Consider the following 6975-nt stretch of genomic DNA (forward strand, 5'->3'; position numbering starts at 1 on the left):
TTCTTGCCTCTGGATCTTTGCATCTGTTTCCACCTCTTGATGGGCACCCCTCTGCCAACCCCCACAGCATTGGAAGTTGAAAGAAACCCTAGGTATTCTCCTAGTTTCAACTCCAAGACCATCTAATTTCATGAAACCTTTGCAGGTGGGCCCTGCTGGATGAGATCTCTCTGCCTTCAAACACACAGAGCACTCTATGTCTTGTTCTATATACATTTCCATACCTGCTTAATTCCCTTTACTGTACAGTGGCCCTTGCTCTGTGTTCTCACAGCCTCTTGTGCTCAGTTTTCACAGCACTTATCACCCTATGTTGTGAGTCTACTTTTGCCCCGTGACTGTGAGCTCCTTGAGGACTGGAACCTTGTCTGATTCGTCTCAGTATCTTCAGCACCCAGCACAGGGCCTGGAACACAGTAGTTGCTCCAAAAAATTTTGGATGAATGAGTAGATGGATGAATGAACACTACTCAGCACAATGCCTTGGATATAGTAAGTAAAATAATAATAGATTGAATTGAGTCTTCAACCAAATCTCATTTCTTTTCTTTTCATCCTGTCCTCGTGGGGGAGAAAGGTTCTTCATTCTGCCTCAGGCTGTCACTTCCACTTGTGCTCTGGATTCCATCCCATCCTGCCTCCCCAAGTGCCTCACTCCATCGATTACCGCCTCTCTCCAGAATCTCTAATCTCTCCCTCTTTTCTGTCTGGCTCCTTTCCTTGCAGTAACTAACATGCTCAGATCTCTCCTTCCATCCTAAAAATAAGTACCCTCAGCTGAATAGGTGTCCTCCTCCTCCTCTCCCTGACAGTATCAAACTATGTACCTCATTGTAGAATAATCCAGCTGAGCCCTTTACTGGTGAAACTTCAGTGTCAGTATCCTTAGATCTTTTTCTCTTGAGTTGGTCAGACGGCCCATGGAAGACTTCCAGCTGCCAGAATTTTAGGGGCATAGTCAAGGAAGGAGACTGGAGATTCACAGCTCTCAGGATGCATACCTCCGCTTAATCCCCCCAACACCTCTGTTTTCAATATGGGACCCCAGCCCTTGACTGGATTTGGGAACTCCCAGTCCAGAGGCCCCTGCTTTACCCTCCCCAAGGAAAAGCACTCCAGACTTCTGTCAGGGCAGGGAAGGGCCAGACCCTCACTGGCATTGACTGCAGGAGGGTATTTGGAAATGAATCTACTTCTTAAACAGGTTTCAAACAGCCTTCACTATTTTGGCGCCCACCCCGCTTTCACCTCTATTTCCAGAGTTACCTGTTGCAGCCTTTAAAGATTCTTGGGGGTGGGAGGTAAATCAGGTCGGTTTTTCGCTAAGGTCTCAGGATTCCTAGTTTGCGGCCTTCTTGGATCCGATAAGTCAAGTGCTACTCATCCATCAGGTTTTCAGCATCCAAAATTTAGTTGTTGCCTCCTTTCCCATTCTTCCACTCTTTTTTTTTTTTTCCAATTATGTTCTTTCAAAAATCATTTTATAGTCATTTCAGTGGGGTTTTGGTAGGTGGTGAAGTCAGATGTGGAGGTATGTGTTTCACCTCAGCTATACATCAAGGACATGGGTGTCTGTCTGCTTGTCTCATTTACCCTTCAAACCTTTGTTACCAAGCCACTCTCCCTAAAACTCTGCTGACTCAGCTTGTCTCATCAGGCTCTCTCACCTGTTCTCTGACTATTCTGCTGTTTCAGCTCTCAACCCCCCACCCCAAACCACCAAAATCCAAACAGAACTTTCTATCCATAAACCCTCAGGCCTAGAAGTTCAGACGCCTTGCCGACATATCTGTGCTTCATGACCTGTCTACTCTGACCTCTAGCATTTTCACATACTTTCCCAATTCTGACAGTCACGACTGTGGTGATTCTCTCTAAATAGAATGTTGGTTTCTGTCAAACACACAGGCTAGCCCTGTTCCCCCCTCTTCTCTCAAATAATGATATTGGCAACAATGATGAACAGCTACCATGTACTGAGTGTTTATTATGTGCTGTTCACTATGACAGACACTTTATACACATGACCTCAGTTCATTCTTCATCATAGCTTTTTCAGGTACATGGCATTTATTAGCCACACTTTGCATATGAAGAAACAGAGCCTCAAGGAAGGAAAGCAGCTTCCTAAAATTCACCAGGCTAGTAAAAGTCAGAGATGGAATCCAAGCCCAGGTCAGTCCAAATTCATGCTCTTCCTATGACACTATGGTGCCTCAGTCAAGGCATCAGAGAGGGAGCTAGAAAGGAGAAGGTGAGAGAATACCGAGTACCCGAGTTGGAGGGAATGGCTGCCATCAATGGGGAGACCATGGACAAAGACGGGGCTAACAGAAAAACCTCCACTGACTTCACAGGTTTGCACAGAATCAACCCTTGTGATTCTCAGTTGTGCACTGCTCATCTGCCCACACAGAAAGTAAGTTAGAACACTACTATTAATCTATATGATATACACCAACATGGCTTAAAACAATTGCAAAAGATGCCTGATTTTTTTTTTCCAAAAAGGAAGCTTGGGATACATTAATCAAGCTAAGGGTTTTATACAGCTTTACAACCTGGCACAGAAACAGACAGTCACAAATGACAAGCCTGAATCATCGAGAAACTGTGCAGTCACATTTTGTAAACCCAATTTAGGGAATCATGGAAGAGTAAAATCCACACGGGAAAGATTTCCATTGACTTTCCATTCACGATGGTACAGTGAGCTCACGCTATGGAAAGCCCACTGCTCCAAGCACGTGACAATGATGGACAGAATATAAAAAGGCAAACTCAAAAAGGCATGAACAAAACAAAAAAACACAATTGCCTCCATGTTGAAGTGGCACACTTGCTGGTCTGGAAGCAAACCATAGTAGCCAGAAGAGCCAGAAGCTAAGCTCCTGTGAGGTATAGTGGTCCAAAAGTACCCTGAACAAGATGGAGGGCAAAAGCCAGGCTCACTGCTTAAAAGTCAAGGACTAGGATGGAGCTACCCACAAACCCACCAACCCCTGGATGTAAGTCTGACAAAAAGGAAGTACCACCAAACTCTGCCAGGGTCTTTGGCTCTGATGAGCTGCAGGCTTAGGGAGGTGAGGACACAGACACGGGCTGGCCTCACAACTAGCAGCTGAGCTAAGCCACCAGCTGGCTCTGTGAGTGGATCTCCAATATTCCCAAGAGCACCCTGGGGCCAGTGATATGGACATGTCCTATAAAATGGTTTTGATCCTAACAACTGACAGGTATTTTGCAAGAGCCTGGTAAGGAGGAAAAATGCTGAATCGGTTAATTTCCTTCTATCATCAGGCTTCCATCTTTGGAAGAGGCAAAATTAGAAAAGGTGAAAAAAAATTTATGTTTGCAAACTATTTGCAAAACTAACCTAGATATTCTCATGGTTCTCTTAAGATCTTGCTGGATGGACTGTGAAAGTGGGAATGATAATTATTGTCTATGAATGGTCAGCTGGACCGTTTAAGTGTGGAAAGGGTGAGGGAATTAACATTTATTGAGCAATGTGGCATACTAGGTAAAAGCATTGTCTCTGAGGAAAGATTTTCGGGGTTCTAGTCCAAACTCTTGTTTTTATTTTTTTAATTTATTTATTTTTTTAATTTCAGCATATTACGGGGGTACAAATGTTTAGGTTACGTATATTGCCTTTGCCCCGCCTCAGTCAGAGCTTCAAGTATGTCCATCCCCCAGACGGTGTGCAAGGCACCCATTAGGTGTGAATATACCCATTCCCCCCACACACCTGCCCGACACCTGATGAATGTTACTAGTCTGTGTGCGCATAAGTGTTGATCAGTTAATACCAATTTGATGGTGAGTACATGTGGTGCTTGTTTGTCCATTCTTGTGATACTTCACTTAGTAGAATGGGCTCCAGCTCTATCCAGGATAATACATGAGGTGCTAGATCACCATTGTTTTTTGTGGCTGAGTAGAACTCCAAGGTATACATATACCCCATTTTTTTTAATCCACTCATGGATTGATGGGCACTTGGGTTGTTTCCACATGTTTGCAATTGTGGCTTGTGCTACTGTAAACATTCGAGTGCAGATGTCTCTTTTATAGAATATCTTTTCTTCCTTTGGGTAGATGCCCAGTAAATGTGATTGCTGGGTCAAATGGTAGTTCTACTTGTAGCTCTTCGAGGCATCTCCATATTACTTTCCACAGAGGTTGTACTAGTTTGCAGTCCCACCAGCAGTGTATGAGTGTTCCTGTCTCTCCACATCCATGCCAGCATTTGGTATTGGGGGACTTTTTGATAAAAGCCATTCTCACTGGAGTTAGGTGATATGTCGTTGTGTGTTTTTTTGTCTGTGTGTTTATATTTTTTTTTCAGCATATTATGGGGGTACAAATGTTTAGGTTATGTATAATGTCCTTGCCTCCCCCTTCCCCCCCCCCGAGTCAGAGCTTCAAACGTGTCCATCCCCCAGACGGTGCTCATCGCACTCATTATGTGTGTATATACCCATCCCCTCCTCCCCCCTCCCTTCTGCCTGACGCCCAATGAATGTTATTCCTATATGTGCACTTAGGTGTTGATCAGCTAAAACCAATTTGGTGGTGAGTACATGTGGTGCTTATTTTTCCATTCTTGGGATACTTCACTAAGTAGAATGGGTTCCAGCTCTATCCAGGAAAATACAAGAGGTGCTATATCACCATTGTTTCTTACAGCTGAATAGTACTCCATGGTGTACATATACCACGTTTTATTAATCCACTCATGTATTGATGGGCACTTGGGTTGTTTCCACATCTTTGCAATTGTGAATTGTCCTGCTATAAACATTCGAGTGTGGATGTCTTTTTTATAGAATGTCTTTTGTTCTTTTGGGTAGATGCCCAGTAATGGGATTGCTGGATCAAATGGTAGATCTACTTGTATCTCTATGAGGTATCTCCGTATTGCTTTCCACAGAGGTTGCACTAGTTTGCAGTCCCACCAGCAGTGTATGAGTGTTCCTATCTCTCCGCATCCACGCCAACGTTTATTGTTTTGGGACTTTTTGATAAACGCCATTCTCACTGGAGATAAGTGATATCTCATTGTGGTTTTGATTTGCATTTCCCTGATGATTAGAGATGGTGAGCATTTCTTCATGTGTTTGCTGGCCATTAGTCTGTCTTCTTTTGAAGAGTTTCCGTTCGTGTCCTTTGCCCACTTTTTAATGGGGTTGTTTGATTTTTTTTCTTGATGATTTTCCTGAATTCTATATAGATTCTAGTTATTAGCCCTTTATCAGATGTGTAGCCAGGTGACTATTTTCTCCCATTCTGTAGGTTGTCTATTTGGTCTCATGATAGTTTCCTTGCTGTGCAGAAGCTTTTTAATTTGATCAGGTCCCATTTATTTATTTGTTTTTTCCTGTGATTGCCGTTGGGGTCTTCTTCATAAATTCTTTCCCTAGGCCAATGTCTAGAAGAGTTTTTCCAACATTTTCTTCTGGAATTCTTATAGTTTCATGCCTTAGGTTTAAGTCCATTATCCACCGTGAGTTGATTTTTGTGAGAGGTGAGAGGTGCGAATCCTGTTTCAGTCTTCTACATGTGGGTATCCAATTTTCCCAGCACCATTTATTGAATAGGGATTCTTTTCCCCAGTGTATATTTTCGTCTGCTTTGTCAAACATCAGATCGCAATATGGGGATGGTTTTATATCTGGGTTCTGAGTTCTGTTCCATTGGTCTATGTCTCTGTTCTTGTGCCACTACTATGCTGTTTTGGTGACTATAACCTTGTAGTATAGCTTGAAGTCTGGTAAATTGATGCCTCCCAATTTGTTCTTTTTGCTTAAGATTTCTTTGGCCATACGGGGTCTTCTCTGGTTCCATACAAATCATATAATTATTTGTTCTAGATATGAGAAAAATGATGTTGGTATTTTAATAGGAATTGCATTGAATCTGTAGATCACTTTGGGTTAGCATAGACATTTTAACAATGTTGATTCTGCTGACCCGTGAGCATGACATGGTTTTCCACCTGTTTACGTCCTCTGCTGTTTCCTTCCTCAGTGTTTCGTAGTTCTCCCTGTAGAGGTCTTTCACCTCCTTAGTTAAATGTATTCCTAGGTATTTTTTTTCTTTGTTGCTATCGTGAACGGTGTGGAGTCTCTGATTTGGTTCTCAGTTTGACTGTTGTTGGCATATGTGAATGGTACTGATTTGTGTACACTGATTTTGTAACCTGACACTGTGCTGAATTTGTTTATCAATTCCAATAGCCTCACGGCAGAATCTTCGGGGCTTTCTAGATATACGATCATATCGTCACCAAAGAGCAAAAGTTTGACCTCTTCTGCCCCCATTTGGATGTCCTGGTTTTGCTTCTCTTGTCTGATTGCTCTGACTGGGACTTCCAACACTATGTTGAATAGAAGTGGTGACAGAGGGCAACCTTGTCTAGTTCCAGTTCTAAGTGGGAATGCTTTCAATTTTTCCTCGTTCAGTATGATGTTGGCTGTGGGTTTGTCATATATGGCTTTTATCATTTTGAGGTCAGGTCCCATCTATGCCTCTTTTGTTAAGTGTTCTTATCATAAAAGGGTGCTGAATTTTGTCAAAAGCTTTTTCTGCATCTATTGAGAGCATCATATGGTCTTTGTGTTTACTTCTATTTATGTGGTGGATTACATTTATAGATTTGTGTATGTTGAACCATCCTTACATCTCTGGGATGAAGCCAAACTCTGACACTTATTTAGCAGTGTGACCTTGGGCAAGCCACTTACTCTTTCCTTGCCTCTATTTTTTTTAATTTGCAAAATGGGGATAGGATTGTTGTGGGGGTAAAAAGCACTTACACAATGTCCAGCACATAGAAAGCACTATTTAAGAGTTAGCTATAGCACAATTCACGATTGCAAAGACGTGGAAACAACCCAAGTGTCCATCAATACATGAGTGGATTAATAAAATGTGGTATATGTATACCATGGAGTACTATTCAGCTGTAAG

This window comes from Propithecus coquereli, unplaced genomic scaffold, assembly GCF_000956105.1.
Source record: "Propithecus coquereli isolate 6110/MARCELLA unplaced genomic scaffold, Pcoq_1.0 Scaffold720, whole genome shotgun sequence".
Taxonomy (NCBI): domain Eukaryota; kingdom Metazoa; phylum Chordata; class Mammalia; order Primates; family Indriidae; genus Propithecus; species Propithecus coquereli.